Here is an 18,692-nt window from a genome sequence, read left to right as displayed (position 1 = left end):
GGGTGCACTCGGGAGGGGGTGCGAGGATATGGGGAGCACCGGGGGGGGGTGCACTGGGGAGATGGGGAGCATTGGGGAGGGGGTGCAGGGAGATGGGGAGCACCGGGGAGAGAGTGCACTGGGGAAATGGGGAGCACCAGGGAGGGGGTGCGCTAGGTGAGGGGGTGCGGGGAGATGGGGAGCACCAGCAGAGAGGGTGCACTGGGGAGATGGGGAGCACTGGGGAGGGGGTGTGGGAAGATGGGGAGCACCAGGCGAGGGGGTGCGCTAGGGGGAGGTGATGCGGGGAAATGGGGTGCACCGAGGAGGGGGGACACCGAGGAGATGGGGAGCACCAGGGAGGGGATGCACCAGGGAAGGGGTGCACCAGGAGAGGGGGTGCACTGGGGAGGGTGTGCACCAGAGAGGGGGGGCACCAGGGAGATGGGGAGCACTGGGGAGGGGGTGCACCGTGGGGTGCACCGTAACAGGGTGCAGCAAGGAAGGCACCACCATGGCCCTGGGGATGCAATGTGAGGAAGGAGCAGGGATTCGGGGTGACAGGCCACACCGGCATCCTACCCCCATGGTAGTTTCAATGAAAGGTATAAAAAGTGAGTAATGAAAATATATATATATATGTATATACACACACATACATATATATTGCAGAGTGAAAGATGCAGCTGTACCCACAGTGGACCAGGCCACCAGTGTAGACCTTGCAGCGTCTGGGCTAAATAAGCAATATGTGCTCAGTTGTTTCTTGAAAGGTGATTTACTTGGATTATTTTTCTTAGAAAAGACCTTTCCCTTCAGCCTGGGAGTTGTTACAATACTGCCAGCGGCTACGTTTTTATTCCTGGGAAGGAATAGTCCAGAAGGGCAGTGAGCCTATCGCTTTTAATACTGGAAGTGGCCCCAGAATTGCTCATTAGAAAATGGAGCTTTAAAAAATATTAATGCAAAAGCAGTTTCCATGTACAACAATACTGTTACAGCTGGGACTGAAACAAAGTGCATTGGCTTAAAAGCAGCTGGGATCCTGTATTATTATTATTTTTTTGAAACTGAGGAGGCTGGGTCCTCACTGCATGGGACAACCAGGATGCACCTTCTCCTGGCAGGTGAGGAAAGGAGGATGCTCAGGAAAAGCGACTCACTGGAAATTAATGGTGAGAAAACTGTTCACAAGGCCAGAGGTTGCTAAACGCATTGGGAAGGTGCAGGCTGAGAGACTCTGGCTACTATTTACCACCCCTGTTTGCGACCAAGACCTTCTTAAAATACAGAGTGACCAGGTGATGGGGTGATAGGGATGTACTTCAGCCATCACCGTCACGATTGCAACACGCCGGTTCCCTCCTCCTTCTGTTCCCCATCTCCCTCCAGTGCTGCCTTCCCCAAGTCCTGCCTGCACATTGCTCAGATGCCATAGGGTTGTTCTCAGCTTTACCCCAAGCAACATCATTTTGGTGACACACAGCTCATCACTGAGCAATCCTCCACCTCAATCCTCATTTCTGGATGGGTTTTCCTGCAGGGATTGTTCTTGCCTTCCTTCTCTTTGTCGGCTGGGAAAAAGTGGTTGAAGCCGTCGCCTCAACTGTGTCCTTCTGGAAGGATTTAACTACAATCTTTCCAGCATAGCACGTTTAGCACTTCTTGCAAGATCAAGGAGACCTATTGCAGCAGCTGCTCTGTGCTTCACTGCTCAGATCAGATTGAACCTTTGCTCAGTACCTGCTTATTGTATTTCCATTTCCTTCCACAGTGAAAACTGATAGCAGGAGGAAAAAGGCTTCGAAATAAGGATTTTGTGCAGTGCAGCCCTCTGCAATGATCCTGGGATCATCGGCACTGGAGGATGCTCCCTTGCACATCTTGGCCAAAGAGCCGCCTCACGGACCACAGCCGGGGGGTCCCTCCCCAGGGACACCAGCCTCTCCCCAGTATGGTTAGCAGCGTCACCACACAATGGGGTTAAAAGCCTCAAAATGGCAAAACTGGGGTTAATGCAGCCTAGAGAAGCTGGAAAAAGAAGATGAGAAAGGCAGGAAAGGGGGAGGAAGTCAGTCCTCAGGATGGGGAAGGTCCAAGGGAGGAGGGCAAGATGCAGCCCCAGCAGTGGTTTGGGGCAGAGCCACTTCTTCATGCCATAAACTACCGAACCCAATGCTTTTTTTTGGCTGGGTGAGCAGAGACATGTTTGGGGTGAGCCTATATTGCCCTCCCCATGGGCCTTCCTACAAGGCCTCAGTGCTGGCAGCTCCAGGGGAGGGCAGGGATGGGCACCTCCAGCAGACCCTGGGCTGCCAGCCCTGCCCCAAGAGTTCTCTCCTATTCTCTACTCCGCCAGCCATTCATATTACATATTTAGATATTTATTTCTCTTTAGAGAGGAGCTGGAAGTGCTCACCTGAAGTCATATTTTAGGCAGAGTTTAAACATTTCCAGGGAGTATTTGACAGAGGTGGGGGAAGACTGGCTATGAACAAAGGCTGAGGGCAGCAGAAAGGCAAATAATTTGTTAGCAAACCCGTGCTGAGCATGTGGGCACTCATTACAAAGCATAGAAATGGGAATTAAATGCGAGTCCCGAGATCAATACCCTTTGCAATTATACGAGCCAGCAGGGAAAGGCTTCTCAAGAGTGCAGGGGGTGAAAGGGGTGAGGATATTGGCACCAAAACGAAACCCCGTCTTTTTAGGTCAAATAGCTCCCAGTACGCTGCTAGAAGCATCTTCCACTCTTGGAAAACCTAAATAAAATAATGTATTTAACAAGGCTTTCTCCTGGTGCTTATAATTATAGATGGCTGAATACTGGAAAGCTGCTCCTGAGAAGAATTGATGGGGAAAAGCACACCAGCATTCCCAATTAATATTATTGCTGTGGGAAAGACCGAAGTGGAAAGCTAAAGCCTCAAACTCCCATCAACCATCCTGATACTGCTGATGGAGGCGTGGATGATGTCCTCCTGCAAATTAAATACTTATTTAAGAGAAAGTGAAGCTGCGATGAGCCATGGGCACACTCAACACTTTGGCTCAGACCTGAGCAAGGCCCAAAGTTTTTAGTTTAAATAAGCCAGCTAGAAACAAAAGATACCCAAATAGTCTCTTAGTCCACAGGCTCAGCATTTTCTTTGTGTTATTTAAATATAGGATTTATTTTATTCCTATAAAAGTCCAGGGATGATCACATCAATCATATCAATCTGCAAAATCCTTCACACAGAGGCTGATGCACGTGAAAAACGCTGCAGGTACATGAGGTGTGGGTGGATGAGTAAGTTCGGTAGGGTGCCAGGCCCAAGTGCATCTTGCCCCTTTTTATTTAGAGGAAAAGTTGGTGCTTTCAGGCTAATGCAGATTACACAGCACAACCCTGGGATAGAGGGGCAGAGTCTACCTGCCGATAAAGAAACGGTGTTGGCCATTTTCCGTAAGCTGAGCACCGCAACAGCTGCTCATGGAGCAATAAGTTATGATGAGGAAATGCCGCTGGGCTGGGCAGGATGACGGTCCTTGGCCCATTGCATGACCTCAGCTATAAACCCTGAATTACCCAAACATGCCAGCATTTGCCCGCTGTGGCGTGGTCTCCTTTTGGGGTCCGGTGTTTCCATCGGAGGTGGCCAGACCTCTGCGTGCCGCCGCACCCCAGCCGTGCAGTGACCCCTTCAAGTTCCTGGCATCACCTTAAGCCTCGCCAAAAGGTCCGTCCTAGAAATCCTTGCAGTGTTTTCACTGCAGGAGGGCAGTGGCAGGAATCAGCAGCCTCCCATGTTCCTGAAGAGAAATCACTGTCTATTTATGCCTCCAGAAAAAGTATTTTTTTAGTGGGGTGTTCATTAAAGCCTGAAGAGACCCAACCTAAGAGGCATCTGGAAGCAACTAAAATTAAAATACCTAAAATTAGCCTTCCCAGCAGTGAATCCTCCCTCTGATCTAGATGCCGAGGCGCACATGACCCAGGCGTGCCTTTCTCATTTTCCCTTCCTGCTGCCATCCCATTCCTGAGCCGCCGGGCACAGCCGCAGCAGCCGATGCACCCACCCACAACCCCAGAGAAAATAGCATCCCTCGACTGGGTTTGCTGGGGTCCCTCCCTTCGTTCAAAAATTAGCCTCCAAGTTTACATCTTGGGGCTGTCCTGCCCCAGAGAGAGCTGAAAAAGATGATGTTCCTTCACTGCCATGGGAACCGTTTGGGATGGGGCCTCCTGGGCATTGCTCTGTCCTGGAAGAGCAACTCTTGTTCCCCCAAATCCCAGCTGCTGATGACACTGGGCCACATTTATTTTCAAGGTGTCCCATTTCCTTCCCAGCAACTCTGCTGTCCAAAAAAAGCCCCCCTTTGGGTGAGGCGTGCAGGCATGCACTTGCCTGATTTTAAATCTCATTAGTGCATGAGATGAAATGAAATCATAGTGCTGCTGGGCTGGCCTTGCTGCTGCTTTCCTCTCCGATAAATCCGGTATAGAAAAGTTTATTGTGTTTTGCCTCTCTGGGTAGCACCCATCGCTGTTAAAAGGCGGGTGCTGTAGGAGGGATGCACTCCTGCCAGCCCCCTGTGTTGTTGCGGAGGCATTTGACCCTGGGGAGGTCCCTGCCCTATATGTGTGGGGCATAACCCCTAGAAGTATGAATAAAACCATGCTAAGCACCCCAAATAAGAAAGTAAGGTCTTTTCAAAGACTCTGGAGAGTGTTTCCACACGGAAAAGTGCTGCACACATAATTTCCCTCCCCTTTCCTCCCCTTCTCTCCCCTCCCTCCCCCTCCCCTCCCCATCATCAAATTCTTTACGTTGGAAAAAGCCTTTCAGATCACCACGTCCAACCGTTACTGTAGCTCTGCCAACTCCACCACTAAACCACATCCCTAAGCACCACATCAACTTCTCTTTTAAACACACAGAGGGATGGTGACTCAACCACTTCCCTCGGCAGCATGTTCCAGTGCTTGACAACCGTTTTGATGAAAAAAATTTTTCCTAATATACAATTCAAAGATCCCCTGACACAACTTGAGACCATTTCTTCTCGTCATATCACTTCCTTCCTTCCTCCCTTCCTTCCTCCCTTCCTTCCTCTCTTCTTTCTTTCTTCTCTTTCTTTCTTTTCTTTCTTTCTTTCTTTCTTTCTTTCTTTCTTTCTTTCTTTCTTTCTTTCTTTCTTTCTTTCTTTCTTTCTTTCTTTCTTTCTTTCTTTCTTTCTTCTTCTTTCTTTCTTTCTTTCTTTCTTTCTTTCTTCTTTCTTTCTTTCTTTCTTTCTTTCTTTCCTTTCTTTCCTTTCTTTCCTTTCTTTCCTTTCTTGCTTTCTTTTTCTCTTTTCTCTCCTTTCTCGCTTTTCTCTCCTTTCTCGCTTTTCTCTCTCTCCCCTCTCTCTCCTTTCACACCACTTTTCTCCACCCAGAGTCCATGCCCACATTTTCCAGCCGCATGCAGCACCTTCCATTTGGAAAGGACCTGCTGCAGGCAGAATGAAGGAAATGCTGTCACAGCAGCGGGACCCAGATATCTTTTGTATCTTGATCAAGGAGAGGGTTTCCTACCTGCAGGCATCATCCTGAGCCCTTTCCCAATAGGTTAGAAGTTTATTGTGGTGGGAGGTGTCAAGCTGGCAGCTCAATGGAAATAATTCCCCTAATGTTTTGTAAATATTATGGCCAATGGGAAAAATAAACCCTCCCATGAAGATTTTATTTATAAATTCAATAGCCTAGGGAGGAAACCCATGCAGAAACAGGAGGATGTGGTTAATACTACACGACCAGTCTTGCAGGCATTGCTTGCAGGGTGAGGGTTAGTTATAACAGGCCATGATTTCTATTTCATTGCTAATTCAGGCTGTGCCGCACTACAGCAGTGTTGGCTCTTCTTGCCGCAGGTCTGGAGCCAGCAACTGTTCCGGATTCCACAGAACTACCTGCTCATGAGACACATTTCTCACAAGAAAATACCATTGTTTTTTAAAGTGAAATATCATTGGAAACACACAGAAATGTTCAACCAGATATGGCAGGGGGAAAAAAAAAAAAAAAAAAAAAAAAGCAAGAGAAAGCAGTTCAGTTCATATACTAGTAAATAACTTGCAGTTTAGATGGTCACGCCTGAAAAATCGTATTTTCTGCATTTCTATACTGATATAGAAGAGCTCCCTAATCCTTCTTTTGCTGAGTTTGTAGATCTCTCAGTACACTTTCCAGTACCAAGGGCACCTCCATCACCTGTCTGCTCCAGGTGCCCATGGGTGAGCGAGGAGCCCCTCCGGCATGTGAAGTGTTTGCCTGGAGGGAGAAAATTACCTATTGCGGAAATAAAACTGGGGACATTCAATAGGGCATGGCAAAAATAGCCGAGGGCTTGCAGGTCCCGCAGACCCTATAGACGCATTCTTCAGACACCAGACATTTTACACTGGTCCTTTAAACCTACATATAGGTACCTCAAACCCTGCATATGGACCCCTCAGACACTGTGTATAGACCCCTTTGGCCCCTGTGTCTGCGCAGACCCTATACACGCAGCCCCCTCATACCTCTTTCAGGACTTGTATATATAAGCCCTTATATACAAGCCCCTCAGACCCTATATACAGGCCCTCCAGGACCTATAGACATGCTCTGCATACACTATACACTAGCCTTTCAGGACCCATATATACAGGCCCCAAGATCCTATATACAAACCTTTCCAGAACTGATGTTTAAGAGCCTGAGACCACCTGTGTGGGTGTTCCCAGGCTGTGTATAAAAGCCCCTCAGACCCTATATACAGAACCTATAGAAACGCTCCTCATACGGTCTATAGAAGCAGTTCAAGACCTACACATATAGGTGCCTCAGCCCCTACACGCGGGCCTTGCACGACACGTACAGACGTCTCCCTTGACCGGCCGCCCCAGAGGCTCCGCCCCTTTAGCAACTTGCCCCGCCCCATTCCGCGCAGGCCCCGCCCCCCGCACACGTGGCCCCGCCCGCGGAAGCGCCGGGCGCGGTGGGCGGGGCCTTGCGCGCGCTCCGGCGGGGCCGGTGGCCGGGCTGAGGTGAGCGGGGCCGGGCCGGGCCGGGCCGGGCCGGGGGTTTTGCCCGCTCTCCCCTCCACCCCCCCCGGCCGGTAACGGCGCACGACACGGTGCCACCGCTCGGCCCGGCCCCTTCCTTCCCTTCCCCGCGCTCCGGCGGGAGCGGGCTGCGGGCGTGTAGGCGGGCGCTCACCGTGAAAACGGGCGGGGGGGGCGCTCAGGCCCAGGCCGAGGCCTGAGGGAAGGGGGTCTGGGTTTAGGGCGGGGGGGGGGGCCCAGGCCTCGGGACTGAGGGAAAACCGGGCTTTCCTCGGGATGCCGTGTCGTGGCTTCTCCTTCCCCCGGCGCCCCGGCTGTCATATTTCTTCCCTATGAAATAAACCTTAGGGAGCGCTTTTCCTGCTGGGAAAGCCCCGGGAGAAAGCAGGATCCTCTTCCTAGGAGGTCCTGCAAGAAGGGTTTAGGGGAGCTCTCCTGTAGTACAAGGTGTTGAGTCTCCGCTCCCCAGTTTTGGTTTGTTTTTGTTGTCGCTGTAGGGGATTGCTCACGGCATTGCCCGGGCTGTGTGAATTATCACTGTATGTTATAGTTAATGCCAAAGCAGTTTTTCTTAATAGTGATTCGTTAAACAGCTTTAACTTCACTGTACGGCCAAACTTTATTTGGTATGCAGTTTGTCTTTTGAAAAACCTCTAGGGTGAATTTGGGTTAATAAACTGCTAAGAGTATAGAAGGACCTGATTTTTATCGTGACGTGCTTTATGTGTACTGTATTTGACTTTAGTTTAATGAGCTGCTTGGGAAATACAGTAAAACTGAATGAGTTTAGTGGGTGGGTAGATCAAAGAAGGGAGGATTTTTTGAGGCTTGCTTCTTTAAAAACCCAAGTGTCAGCTCAAACTTCAGTTAAAGTCAAGCCCTGTTTTTTTCTTTTGATTAGCTGCATGACCGTTTTTCCCCTCCTGGCTTTATTTGGTGGGCAGTCTGAGATACGAGTGCTGAGGCTGATCTGTGCAAGCACTAATATGCAGAGCATGACTGCCAGGAGGGAAATTGTGTTCAGCATGTTGCTGGTAGCAGTTATAATCTTTATTCTGTTTCCTTCTTGTTTTTAGAACACGGGCCTGCAATCGCTAAAAAATAATTCCTTGCATTCTTTGTGACCACTTGATCTGCAAGCTGGGAGCAAATACTCTTGTGCTACAGGTGAGGATGATATTTCTGGGGTGTGCAACTCATAGCATGCTGTGACCCTGCTCTCAGATATTTTTAACTGCTGAAATAACCATCTGGCTGGTATTTACCCTGAAATCTGCACTGTTTGGATTTTTTCTTGTTCTGAAGTGTTCACCTAGAGTTTCTCCTAAAGCTATGGGAAAATAGGCTGCCTTTTTACACTGTGAAAAGTTGTGCTGACTTCTGTTGGAAGGCCTCAGGCAGTGCTGTGTGATTTGGAAGGAGGAGTGAAGCAAACATGGGAGCAAGCTGTGGAAGAAGTCTACTGCCTGGAGCTTCCCGTCAACCCAACCTCAGTTGTGCCATTTCCATAAAATATATGAAAAAAAAAACAAAACCCCAAAATCAAAACCCTAATGCAATGTGCTATTTCTATGCACTCAGTAAAAATGTATTTGAACATAGGGAGGTATTTTAAAAAAAAACCCAACTGACCCAAACTAACTGAAGATGGTTAAGCTCTATGTGCTTCTCTGTCTGGAGCAATAAAGCGTTTCTTGGCCAGCCCAGGGGTGCGAGAGAAATCGGTGTCATCACTGCCCACTTCTCTGAGACTCTGGCGGCCACCAGTTTCTGGCAGCAGCTTCTTTAACTGGTGTAGCTGCTGCCAGAAGAGGGCATGGAGGGTCCTGTGGCTTAGAACCATCCTTTTAAATTTTCTGGTATTCAGTGGTATGTTAGGAGTATAATGTACATGGTCAGCAGTGTATCTTCAGCTCATGTAACCCCCTGTTCTTTGTTTAATTGTGGAAACGGCTCATTCTGAAACTGACTAATTTTCTGCAGAAACTTTTGTGATATTCATTGTGCTTCTTAAACTAAAGTTGGAATTTCATGCTTTGGAGGAAAAAGAATGGTGTGCTTTGCTTACATCATTAGTGTCTGCCTACTGGGTGCCCTCTGTAGCTCTCTGTATCTTATTAGTCTTTGTGTAACTTCTGTGTATTGGATCTTGTTGTGCCTCTCAGGCTGAGAAGTCAGGTTCCTGGGTAAGCTTGTGGTAGTGTTTTTGGAGGAGAGATTTTACCATTGTCTTCAGGCAGTTTAACAGGACAGAGTGCAAGACTTGCAAATCATTTGAAGTTCCACAAGGGCTTTGAAGCAGTATCCCATAAGCATTACATTTTGCAGGTGATACTTGAGGGAGCCGTCAGCTATATTTAGATCTAGAATGTGGAAATAACCATTTTTGCATTTCTTGAGCAAAATAGGTTATGTATCAATCAGGTTAGGTTCAGTATAAAATCATGTTGTTGCATGCCATTCTGTTTGCTGCAGTAACACTTCTTGAAATGGACTGAGCTGGGATATGGAAATACTTATTTTATTCTTCCCAAGTTTTCAGTGGCCTTAGTGGTGCACAGTATTTTAACACAGTTCGGTGCGGTAGGGCTGAGAATGAGAATGAAATAAAAAAACCTTATTTGCTAATTTTCCAGATGTTGTGTGTTCCTGCTGGAATGTTGCAGGGGTGTCAGTGAAAAAGTGTCTTGTGGATGTGCCTTTGTGTGTGATGATACTATTTGGGATAATTAAGTAGGAAACAGTTACTCTGAGTCTTTGGGTATTGTAGCTATCATTGTATGCCTTTGAGAAGAATATTATTACTTCTCTTAAAACTGTTCTGTTTAACAAGACAAAGGTGTGTTGCAGATGGCATGGCAACCTCTTAGTGAGGAGGATGGCTATATATCTTTAGAGTGATGTGTTTGACAGTCTTCGTAAGAAATCCAACGAGTCATAGTAAAATCTGAAGACTAAAAAAAATGTGGGCCCTCACTAGAAGGAGGAACACGGAGGTAGTCGGTGACTTTTTCGCCTGAGCCTTCACTAGCAAGGGGTCCAGCCACACCGCCCAAGGTGTGGAAGGCAAAGGTGGGGACTGAGAGAATGAAGAACAAACCCACTGTAGGAGAACAGGTTCAAGACCGTCTAAGGAACCCGAAGCTGCACAAGTCCATGGGACCTGATGAGATGCATCTGAGGGTCCTGAAGGAACTGGCGGATGAAGTGGCTAAGCCACTGGCTATCATATTTGACAAGTTGTGGCAGTTCGGTGACATTCTCACTGACTGGGAAAGGGGAAACATAACCCCCGTTTTTAAAAATGGGAAAAAGGAAGACCTGGGGAACTGTGGGCCAGTCAGTCTCACCTCTGTGCCCAGCAAGATCGTGCAGTGGATCCTCCTGGATCTATGCTATGGCACATGGAAAATAAGGAGGTGACTGGTGACAGGCAACAGGGCTTCACTAAGGGCAAATCGGGCCTGAGGAATCTGGTGGCTTTCTGTGACGGGGTTACAGAGTTGGTGGGCAAGGGAAGAACAACTGACGTCATCTACCTGGACTTGTGCAAGGCACTTGATGCTGTCTCTCACAACATCCTTGTCTCTAAATCGGAGAGACATGGGTTTGATGGATCGATCACTCAGTGGGTAAGGAATTGACTCGATGGTCTCACTCAAAGAGCTGTGGTCAATGGCTCGATGTCCAAGCGGAGAGCAGTGATGAGTGATGTTCCTCAGGGGTTGGTGTTAGGCCTGGCGCTGTTTAACGTCTTTGGTGACACAGACAGTGGGATCGATGCACCCTCAGCAAGTTCACCAACACCACCCAGCTGTGTGGTGGGGGACACACGGGAGGGCAGGGATGGCACCCAGAGGGACCTGGGCAGGCTGGAGAGGGGGGCCCGGGCAAACCTCATGGAGTTCAACAAGGCCAAGGGCAAGGGCCTGCCCGTGGGCCGGGGCAATCCCCAGCACAAACCCAGGCTGGGCCCTCGAGGAGTGGCTGGAGAGCAGCCCCAAGGAGAGGGACTGGGGGGGTTGGTGGGGGGAAAACTGCCCGTGAGGCAGCCCCGTGCACTCGCAGCCCAGAACCCCCCCGTGCCCTGGGCTGCAGCCAGAGCAGGGGGGGCAGCAGGGCCAGGGGGGGGATTCTCCCCCTCTGCTCTGCTCTGGGGAGACCCCCCTGCAGTGCTGGGGCCAGCTCGGGGGCCCCCAACAGCAGAAGGACCCGGAGCTGCTCGAGCGGGGCCAGAAGAGGCCACGGAGATGCTGGGGGGGCTGGAGCAGCTCCCCTGGGGGGCCGGGCTGAGAGAGTTGGGGGGTTCAGCCTGGAGAAGAGAAGGCTCCGGGGAGCCCTTCGAGCGGCCTCCCAGGGCTAAAAGGGGGGGCAGGAGAGGGGGGGAGGGACTCTGGATCAGGGGGAGTAGGGACAGGATGAGGGGTGATGGTTTTAAACTGAGAGGGGAGATTTAGATGAGAACTCAGGAAGAAATTCTTCTCTGTGCAGGTGGGGAGGTGCTGGCCCAGGGTGCCCAGAGCAGCTGTGGCTGCCCCCTCCCTGGAAGGGTTCAAGGCCAGGTTGGACAGGGCTGGGAGCACCCTGGGCTGGGGGAAGGGGGCCCTGCCCGGGGCAGGGGGGTTGGGACTAGAGGGGCTTTAAGGTCCGTTCCAACCCAAAACATTCTATGTTTCTATGAATCTTTGTCTGCCTGAGCACATACCATCCAAAAGTCTTTGGCAGGCTTGCCCTTTAGTGAAAGATTTAAGATACTATAAAACAGAAAAAATAGATAACTTGACTGTTCAGATCATACATTGTTTTACTATGGCTTCTGCAGTGTTATCCAAAAAGTCCTTGGCTAGTAAATTCTGGGTTATCTTTGTCTACGATCTTGTCTGAGTGCAGTAACTGTTTTTTTTTCCGCCAAGAAACCTGCCATGGACTTGACTTTGAGCTGTGTTGAGAGCAGTGTTTAATTGCTGTCCCACCATGCGGAGAGATCCTCTTGTCTGGGATGGCACTACTGTTGGTGTGGGGTAGGAGAAGGTAGAGGGAACCAAATTGCTGATCCCTGTACCTCGGAATTCTGCGCTGGGGCCAGCACAAAGTGGGAATGCGCAGCTGGGACCCCGCCAGCTGCTCGTGCTGGTTTATAATAGTGGTGAATGTGAGGCCTTAAACGCTTTGCATGAACAGCCTTTGATTCATTACAGGGTTTCCTTTCTGTCCCTGCAGCCCGTGACAACTTGTCACCCTTGTCACCCTTGTCACCCTTCCCCCAACAAAACAAATCAGTCACTTAAAGTAATGGTTTTCAGACTGTGTTTTTTAAATAAAAAAAAGTTGGCTTCTCTGGTGTGGAGGGTTTCTTTTCAGTCTTCAGGTTCTCTCTAGCGCAAATTCTTAGTTTTTTCTTTTACTGTTAGAGGTTTTAGCTCTTCGAAATGAAACCCAAGATCCTCATGTAGACAGCAAGAAAGAAGATGGTTTGAGAAGAGCAACACGGCAGCTGACCTGTGCTTGAAACATGAGACCTGTGAATCCATGTGTGTCTACAATTTGTAGTGTGTCAGTCTGATGCAGACAGAGCTGGTCTATGGCAACATCACAGTCAGACTCAGTATCTGTATAGACTAGTTGTGTTATGTACCACACTCGAACATCTGTGTTTTCATTATTTTGATGCAAACTAATCTCTGGTGTTTCGGCTTTGAGAGCTAGAACAGTAGTTATATTATTTTCAGTAAAAACATAGCTATGATACAAACACAAGGAAGATCTGCTAGAATTAATGCCTGCCTCATGCCAGCCAATGCCAGAGATTATAGGAGGATTGTCACGGTGCTAGATGCTGTGTGGGTGTGCACCAGGTATGTGCTTGCTGTATATAGGAGTTTGCCCAGCTCTGTTAATTTAAACCCTAACAGCACCGACATGCGGAGGTGTTTACACCTCCTCTTAGTCTGTAACTATGGGTTGCTATTTCCATTAATATAATCCCTTTTTATTTCTGTTGGCTGAAGTTTTGGTAGACTGCAAAGTAAAACTCCCCCATCTCCTGAGGGATATTTTGCTTTTTGGTTTCATGGCTGCAGGGAGGGAGGTGGTGGGTGGTAGCGGTCAGGCACTGTGACTCATCTGGTCCTCTGCTTGGTGGGGCATTTGCTCCAGATCAGCATGTAGGCATGTGTGCTGCCTGCCTGGCCACCTTGGATGGAGCCAAATATTTGTTGTTGGCTTTTTCATGCTGAGAGCAAGCTACTCAGGTCACGGTCTAAAAGCACAAGGCACTAGCCATGTTATTTTTTCTCTCTGAAGTTCGAGCTAATCCAGTCATGTGTTGCTGGGAAAACAACTGCAGCGGTTCAGACTTGCTTTCCCTTTTTTGGGGGGAAACCAGTGCTCTCCTCTTGAATTCCCAAGACTTCACCGTCTCATAGAAGAAATGCAGATGCTGTAACTGTTTTGTTTGTTTCAGTAGGATTTTTATATAAAATGTCTTTGGATGTGTGCCATCAAAGTGTGGCTCTTCGGGCAGGAGAGGCATTTTCTAAAGAAGCAAGCGGCTGTGGCTGGAATAGGTGATGTTTCTGTTTAAAAGACAGAGTGGGGAAGGAGGAAATTAGTGTATGGTGATACTCAAATTCAAGTTCTTAATGGGTTCACAAATCTTTTTTCCTCCTTGTTGGAGAGAAAAAGAGGTAAAGAGTTCAGCATGTCAGATTCTGAGATTATCTGCTGCCAGTCTACCTCCAAAAAGAAATCTGTCTTTTTCTGGAGCTGGACATGTATCTGCAGAGAACTGAAGCCTGTTGAATTGTCACCTTTACAGCCTAGTGAGGCTTTTGCTTTCTTCTCAGATTACTTAAATTTCTCTCTTTCAGCATTATTTTCTTGTGAAACACGTTTATGCATTAAGGATTAACACCAGTTTTCTTGGACCCAAGTAAGCGATAAACACCTCTTAAATCTACTTTAATTGCTCAGGGATTTTGTTTGTTACTCTAAGATACATGCAGGTAGGTGGCCTTGGCTGGAGAAAGAGCAGGAGCTTCAAGGAGGGTCTTTGCATTTGGTGCGAATGTGAGGAATTCTCAGAAAAGTCACATCCCATGGACACAGATTGTGCAAGGCAAGTTAAATCGCTCAGGTCCTTAAGCAGCTGTATTCCTGCTGGCTGTAGCTTTCTACAGAAAAAGGCAGAAGTGTTATGTTTTCTACTTCTCTGCCAACAGTTCTCTGACAAATCTTTGCTTCCCTAATTGTTGTAATTTTTTTCCTTGTGAAAATGCCTCCGCTGGTGTGGCTGCTCGTGTGGCTGGCTTGCAAAGACAGCCTGATTATTTGGGAGTAGTGATTGCAAAAAGAAAATTTCACAGTAGACTGATTAAGGTAGAAGTAACTAATGAAACAGGGTCATTATCCTTAGTAAAGGGTGAGATAAATTGTTTGGTTTTTGTTTTCACAGCTCCACTACTTACCTCTAGCTTATGTGGAGATGCTACTAGGGAGTTTCAGTGCTGGGGTTGACTGTAATGTTTTCTAGGTAGAAAAGCCCTGAGGATTAGGCTGCATTTTGGGACCAGAAGGGGAAAGGAAAACTTTAACCAGGAAAAAGCAGCATTTAGCATTAATTTATGTGGAAGATTATAGTTGCCCCTTAAAAGCCTGCTGCGCTTTGCTGTAGACTGGCTGTTTGAAGCAGCAAGTAGTTATTTTATCCTTGCTGAAGGTGCTGTTTTCAGTGATGCTGCAACAGATGTAACCACTTTGTTTGTTTGGGTATGCTCATTTTTCATTTGATTCTCAAAAGCTGCAGTTTCTGGTGGCTGCATCTGCTCCCAAGTCCTCTAGTGGCTCAGCTAGCAGGTTAGGCTTGGGGTTCCTGTTGAGCTTGACAAATGATGTTTCTTCTGCCATTTCAGTTGGCACCAAAGTCTTTATCCTAAGTAGGCTTTAAATGTTCAAAGGCATGTGGGCAAAGATTTTTTCCCCAGTGAGTACACAGTCCTGTCTCCTTTTCAAGGGAAGACCAAGACCAAGCTAGCTACTGACCTACACCTTTATGCCTAATTAAGTTGCAGTTAATAATGCATTGTTAAAGCTAAATCAAAAGTCTTGTGTGCATCTTCACAACTCATAGTCTTCTCTAATCAACACTGAAGATCAGTAAAATTATTTTCAGTCTTTTCAGTTTTAATCTAAGCTCTGTGCAGCAATGTATGGTGTTCATGACTCTCCTCTGGCCAGTTTGCTCAAGTCTAAGGTAAAGCTTCTGTGGCAGCAGACTTGATAGAAATCGGCATGGGTGACTTGTACAGCCCAAGGAAATATGGTTATTTCTTCTGTACAGTACTTGCTTTCTCAGGATGATCTGTGGTTCCTAGCAGACCATTTGCTTTCAAGCAGTGAGAGCCCAGGAGTGGGTATGTGGACCTTAAAAATAAGGGAGGGATTAGAGCAACTGATTGTAACAGAGGAACTTACATTTTCCTTAATTTAAATATAGCTAATTTTAAGGATGCATGCATTGAATTGAGGGGGACACCTGTGCATAAAAGTGGTGGTTTAACAAGTTGGATTCGAACTAGCCATGGTTTTGCTGTTTTATTTTCACTTTGTGCCTTATGATGCTAAATGATCAATTTGTCTGAATAAAGCAACTTGTGAGATGAGGGTGATGTAAATAATGGAGCCTTAATGGATATCATCCTGGTAGATCTTGATACTAAATAAGCCATGTTAATGGTGAGGTGATGGTGGAACACCAAAGCATGTTGGTAGTGCAATATGAGACTGAATTTTTAAGCACATTAGGAAATGCAATAGTATGGCTTTAATAGCAGCTGCATTCAGAGAAGAATGAAGGTTAATACTAAATCCTGGCTATTTGGGGGACAGCTGATCGTCCCCAAGGGGAGGACAAGCAGTGGCTGGGTGGAGTTTCAGAGCTGTGGAGTTTGGAAGTGTGCATTTTCAGGGCTGAGGATTTTAGGAAGAGGTGAACCCTTACTGCAGTGACAGTTAAAAAGAAATTGCCAGTCTATGGCTTAGATTTCTGCTAAAGACCTGGCAGTGTGTTATCGATTGATGCTTCGTAGACTCTCTCCATCAATTTGAATTGTGCTCTGAAACAAATGTGGTTCCCCTCTCTAGCAAAATTAATGTGATCAAATATTGCCTCAGTCTCATACCTGAAAAGAAATTGCTTTTGCTGCTAGATTTCATTTTCATTCTCAAAACTGATTTATGCATCTTAATAAGCTAATAACTTCAGTAATGTGAGTAATCCTTCATCTCAAAATTGCCCTCGGTAAGGTGAAAATCTGGAGTTATAGGAAGGGAAAAGAGCAGGAGCAGTTCAGTCTCTTGGGGATGGGGGAAGGAGTAGATCCAAATGCCTCAGTAGCTGGAATCTACCTCTGGGCACCCTTTGTATGAATTACCTTTGTACAAATCTGTCTTGCTTGTATTAGTTAGTAAACGGAGAGTGTGGAGAACTTGGGGGAGGAGAAGTCAGAATTAATAACTCAGTTTTAGTGGAGGCAAGTTTGATGCACAGAGGTTTTTTTTTTTTTCCCCCGCCTTATGTATCTCGGATTATTTTAAGTATTTCTATATTAGTGTTGATGGTGAAACTGCTCTCCTGCTTTGCCCTTTCCATTGTGTGTTGACTTTTCCTTCCCATTGGATTTATTTGTCCTACCTTTTTCCTAATTGCAATTTTTCCTTCCTCTCTTCCCAATAATCTTCTTGAGAAAATGGAGACAGGAGCTAGGACCTGTGCTCTTCTGCTGCTGGCTCTCTGCTTCAGGGCACCCTGGAGCTGATGTCGGTGGCTTCAATGAGCAGGGAGGGTGATGGTCAAGGATTGAGATGGAAATAGGTGAGGAATTTTCCTACAGTGTCTGCTGGGTCAGGATGTCTTGGTGTGCTCTGGCAACGTCAAACTTTGCTTTTGAATAAACATACTGCTCCAGAAGGCTCTTTCAGTTCTTAGTGACTCCATCTCAGCCAGTCCCTGCAGAAGGCTTTATGCTTATGCAGGTCCTTGTAAATGCAAATCTTTTTTTTGAGAATATTTTACTACATAGTAATATTTTTCACTTAAATTTTACATTTGACATTCTGCACTAATGTGCAAGCTTACTAAGCCCTCGTAAAATTGTTCAAATATAAAGTTCCCGTGAATCCTTCTCTGATTAAAAATTAAACACCCATCAGCTTATTCAGTTACTGTTCTTCCTCTCGCATGCTCGTGCCACTGAGGCTAGCTTTGACATCTAAAAGCTGCTTTAAGCGCATTTTATTTAAAAACTGAGGCTGTTGTAGAGTGCTAAAAAGGACTGCAAAAAATTCAGTGCTGTGGGGTACCCAAATGCGAAGAAGTCCCTTTTCCCCAGGCTGGGCTACTTAGTGCTTTCAGTCTTGAAATCATCAGCTAATTAGTGTGCTGGAAAAACAGGAGAAAGTTTTTTTTGTTCTTTTCTTTTGGTATCTGAAAAAGGATGCAAGAGTTGGGATCTGCCAATTTTTATGTGCACTGTAAAAGTCCAGGGCTGGACTGCTGATACTCTGGACATGGCATGGGGGAGAAGCAGAGAGCCTGTCTGAATTTCTGTGCAAAACAGGTTAGTGGACGGAGAATTGTTGTGGAGGGAAATAAAGTATCCACATCAAGCCAGAATGTATATAGCTGTTGAAATAATTTTGCATTTCTTCTTTTAAAGCGATCTGGATAGCCTCAGTTTGCATGATGCCCGTTGTGTCTGAGACGGGAAGCGGTGCTTTAGTAATGGGTTTGTGGGTTTCCTGGATGTCAAAGACAGTAACACATATACTGCTAAATTGCAAATACACCAGGCTTTACACTGCTGCAGAAACTCAGCTTAAACCACGGAGCTGGGGCATGAAAACGTGGTGCCGAAGTGGACAGAGAGAACCAGGTACCAGGGTGGGCTGTCAGATCTCTCTTGGTGGGAGTTTGGGATGAGAGGTGGAGTTTTTGTGGGGTTTTTCAGTTTTTTGAATATTTGGGCTCTGGGGATTGAGTTTTGGTGGAGTAGGTCATCCTTAGTGGTGGAGCAGACAGTCAGCAGAGCTTACGGTTTTTAATTTTCCAGTCTGTCAGTTGACTCTTCTGCTTGAGAAATAATACCCAGGTCTTGTGGCATAAATAAAAGCAGATATGTCATTCTTTCCTGGAAAAAAAGTCCCAACTCTTTCTTTTGTCCAAGGATATATTAATTCAACCTCTGAAAGTAATTGTAGAGCTGTTCGGAGCAAGAGCTTAAGATCAGATTGGCTTATCTCTCAGAAACAAAAATATGATCTACAGATTCCTTGTAGCACTAATGCTAGAACATCATGATAACTTTTATGTTTGATACTTATTTTCAGTATTTTGGGTGTGTTTTTTTTCTTCTGAGCTACCTTGTTGTATCTTGTTAAAGAAAATAATTGATTGCATTAAATCATGCAAGAATTGAGGTGGTTTCCCTTTGTAAGCAGTCATCACATTGGTTCTTGGTAGTCTTACACTTTATCTCAGCTTTATTCCTTATTGTACTGCAGATTGTGGTGTTAAGCTTTTCATTGCTGCAGTTAGAGCAAGATGCTTATTTTTAATCTATTAAAAATTGAGCACCAGCTTTCTC

The 18,692-nt window shown here is 46.7% G+C and overlaps 1 protein-coding gene across 6 annotated transcripts in view; it reads left to right on the top strand.

Moving 5' to 3' along the window:
• The first annotated feature begins 6,979 nt into the window (after window positions 1–6,979).
• Window positions 6,980–18,692, top strand: part of MICU1 (mitochondrial calcium uptake 1) — a 111,605-nt gene continuing 99,892 nt past the window's right edge. For 5 of the 6 annotated variants that reach the window (XM_042788528.1, XM_042788525.1, XM_042788504.1 and 2 more), the window contains exons 1-2: window positions 6,980–7,032; window positions 8,127–8,217. The gene's annotated coding sequence lies outside the window, so the exon portion shown is untranslated. Of the gene's footprint in view, window positions 7,033–7,579; window positions 7,677–8,126; window positions 8,218–18,692 lie in introns of those variants that run through there. The other variant, XM_042788511.1, reaches the window with a different exon arrangement.

Source organism: Tyto alba, unplaced genomic scaffold, assembly GCF_018691265.1.
Source record: "Tyto alba isolate M040663 unplaced genomic scaffold, T.alba_DEE_v4.0 Super-Scaffold_1, whole genome shotgun sequence".
Classification (NCBI taxonomy): domain Eukaryota; kingdom Metazoa; phylum Chordata; class Aves; order Strigiformes; family Tytonidae; genus Tyto; species Tyto alba.
The sequence above is the reverse complement of the archived record's forward strand: the minus strand, read 5'-3'. Positions and strand labels throughout refer to the sequence as shown.